This window comes from Pteropus vampyrus, unplaced genomic scaffold (genome assembly GCF_000151845.1).
Source record: "Pteropus vampyrus isolate Shadow unplaced genomic scaffold, Pvam_2.0 Scaffold157, whole genome shotgun sequence".
NCBI classification, from domain to species: domain Eukaryota; kingdom Metazoa; phylum Chordata; class Mammalia; order Chiroptera; family Pteropodidae; genus Pteropus; species Pteropus vampyrus.
The window spans coordinates 1,465,679-1,469,245 of record NW_011888938.1 but is presented as its reverse complement, the minus strand read 5'-3'; positions in this window follow the sequence as shown (position 1 = coordinate 1,469,245).

The window sequence follows — 3,567 nt, the reverse complement described above, 5'->3', positions numbered from 1 at the left end:
CCTGGGCACGAGGACGGCGATGGGGGCTGGGTGAGCTGCGCAGGACCCCCAAACACGAGCTGCCATGGCTGACCACAGGATCTGCTAGCTGTCACTTCTGGCTTCTAGGCAGGGGATGCTCCCTACCAGCACGAGGCTGGACCCCGGGACTGGCAGGTAGAACAGAGCCTGCACCCCAGGACGCCCTGGGCACCCGTGTCCTTCAGCCCGAGGCTGTGTCAAGGTACAGCCTGGAGGCAGGATGCAGCCCAGTGCCTGGGACCCCGGCCCGCCCTCCTCGCCTCTGGTTGGACTGGAGGGATGAGGGATGGCGGATGACGGGGTGCGGGGGAGGCCCAGGTCCACACACAGGTGGAGTGGAGAAGCCCTCAGGCCGCCTGGAGCTGCAGACCCCTCCTCCCTCCATCGCCCCGTGGGGCCCTTTACAGGGGACCAGCACCCCCACCCCTGCACGTCAGCTCACTGCCGTGGGTCTTAAAAAACATCGTCAACTCCACGTCACGCGTAAACCGCCCCCGGTCCAGACGGCACAGAGCGCACCGCGTGGTGCTCTGGCTTCTACTGTTTTTCTGGGGGGTGGACCAGGTATGGGGCGTCTCCTCTCAAGACACATGGGGGGCCCTGATATCTGAAGCAGAAGGCACAGGATACCAGCCAGACCCCTAAGCCAGGTGGCCTGCCCGTGACACAGACGCCGGTGACGGGGTCGGAAGTCAGTGAGAAGTGAGTGTTTCCCGCACTGGTGTTAAGCTGAGCTTTTAAATTTAGAGTGAGTGACCACACTGTCCTTAATCCCCAGGACAAGAGCACTCTGGGCCCCAGGCCGGCACCGAGCTATCTCTGTCACAAGCAGCTGTGGTCCAGCCCCACATCAGCCTGGGCGGGAGCCAACGTGAGCCGAGCGGGACGGGCCTGGGGACGGCCTGGGGACGGGCATGCGGAAAGCCTAGGATGCCCCCCCAGGAGGCACAGGGACCGCTAACCCTGGCTGCAGTGGCCCAGATGAACGGAGGTGGCAGCAGCACCGGTCTGGAACACGGCGGCCCCGGGCCGAGGATCTCAAACACCCTCTGGGAAGAGAAACACGTCCATCCAGAACCGACGAGGTGCCCGGGGAAGTTCCCGAGGGGGCGGGGGACCCAGTGAGCACCCCCGGCCCTCCCAGATCCCTCGCCCCGGAAACGCAGATGGGGAGAGTTACGGGTGGACGAGGGCACCAACCCCATAGGGGCTCCCGGCAGACGGCGTCCACGTGTGCACTCGGCAGAGCTAACGAGCCACCTGCACACGCCCCTGGCCAGGCGGCCCGGCAGCCGCAGGGGGACGGGCCAGCGCAGACAGCAGCGCGGCCAGCATCCCCCGCCGGCCCTCAGGCGCCGCTCCCTCTGGCGCGTCCGGGAAGGCGGCTCGGGCACGCAGCTCGGGGCTTCGGCCTCCACTGCGGCTCCGACGAGCTCCCTGGTGAGGCTTCTTGGAAATCAGTGTCTGTAATGTAATCACAGCTGCGGGGCCTGGACAAGCCCGCTCCGTGGCTCGCTCCGTTATAATTATTACGAAAGCGCAGTGAAGACACAGCTGGGGGAACTGAAACCTGGGGGGCCCCCCCGCACCTCGCGCCACGCCTGCCCGGGGGCGCCCAGGCACTGCCCCTTCCCGCTGGCTCCCGGTGGAGCCATCCGACCCAGGTAAGCGGGCAGTGCCAGGGTGGGGGCAGGGCGGGGGCAGCTGGTGACCACGGCCGCCCTGGGCTCCCGCCGTCGGTCCCACACAGGCCCACCAGCAGCAGTGCCCTGGAACCCCAAGAAAACCACCCCTGCGCACGGGTGCCCCCTGCCCCGCTCTGCTCTGCGACCTGACCCCTCTGGGCCCTGTTCCCTCTCATGAAGGCGGGGAGTCAGACGCTGTCCACAGGCCCTCAGTCCTGGCGTGACCGGCCAGCAGCTCTGGGCCACCTCTTCGGAAGCAAGACCAGCACCACCCAGGACACCGTGTGGGGGTGGGGGAGGGGAGTCTCCTCAAAGCGGCCACAGGGATCTGATGACGGGAGCGGCCAGCGGTGCCATCCCAAGCCTCTGCCCCGTGCGCTCCGGCTGGTGGCAAGGCCTCGTGCACCAGTGCCTGTGACACACCATGGGGAACAGCCCCCCGACTCCCCGGGGAATGCTCACCAATGACACCCTCACCCGTAGAGCGCCTGGCACGGCCCTCGGTCACCAGACAAAACAGAAAAGAAGCCACAGCGGGGCCCCCGCCTGCCGCCAGGCAGCACCTCCCCTGCTGGCACGCCAACCCCACTCCTGGGGCCCCCCGACCCCCACAGACAGGCCAGCGGTGCAGCTATACCCTCGGCCGCTGCAGAGCCCAGGCCCCCGCGCCGTGTCCCCAGCACACGCAGGGTGGGGCTGGCTCACAGCCAGAACAGTCCCACGGCCGACCCCGACCCCGACCCCGGCGTCTGCTCCTCCCGCCAGGAAAGCCAGAGGCCTCCCCACAAGCGGCCGATTCCATTCTGCTCGCTTCGCCCCCCGTGCAGCCCACGTCCGGGATGTCGCGCTGACGGCCTCCGTCCCGTCAGGTTTCGGAGCGAGAGGGGTGAGGCTGGGCGCGTTACGGCCGCTGCGGCTTCTGCCCAGCAGACATGCGGCCGACGCGAAACACGACCCTCCCGTCCCGATGTGGACAACGGCCCTGCTGGAGAGTGGACACCTCAGGCCGCCGTCCCCAGCTCCTGCAACGGAGCCATCCTGCCAGGCCTCCCGCAGCCCCCAGCAGAGAGACCGGACAGGAGTCAGGGCTGGGGGCCCAGTGGGAGACGGGGGACACAGGACAGCTCGCTGCTCAGGGAGAGGGCACTGCTGCCCCTTCTGGGACCAGGGGCGCGGGAAAGAGGAGAAGGCAGACAGGGCGGGCGGACAATGTGGCCATCGCCCCTGTACCGGGTTAACTAGGACCCCCCCAAAAACCTCTGAATGTCACATGAAACTAAGGTCTTGGCCGATGGCGTTGGTCAGGATGCGGTCTCACAGGATTGAGGGTGAGCGCTAAAGCCAACTGTCCTCCTGAGGGGGACACACGGAGTGGGCAGAGGTGGGAGCGGTGTGGCCGGGAGAGGCAGGAGGGACCACCCCCGAGAGCCTCCTCAGTGTGGCCCTGCGACATCCTGACGTGGGACTTCAACCAGGACGGCACAAATTCCTGCTCTCTGGACTGCCTGGTTTGTGGCTTTTTTCAGCACCTCAGGAAACACACAACCCCCACCCCACTGACCTTGACCTTGACCCCACCTCCGAGGGAACGGGACACAATGGCTTCGGACAGGTCTGCTCGGGCTCAAATGACGTCCGTCCACGGAGAACCTGGATGGCCTTGGAGCAGCTGTGGGGCTGAGAGCGCCACGCCCCCAACCCCAGGGGCAGCGGGGGACACCGGATGGGGCACGGCCCCTATTACCTCCCCACACGCAGCCCAGCACTGGGCTCCGAAACTCTAGACTCAGGCCGCCGGACAGGCGTGGCCGCTGTCCAGCCAGGATGAGACCTGCCTTTCCGGGGGCGGCTGGTTCTGATA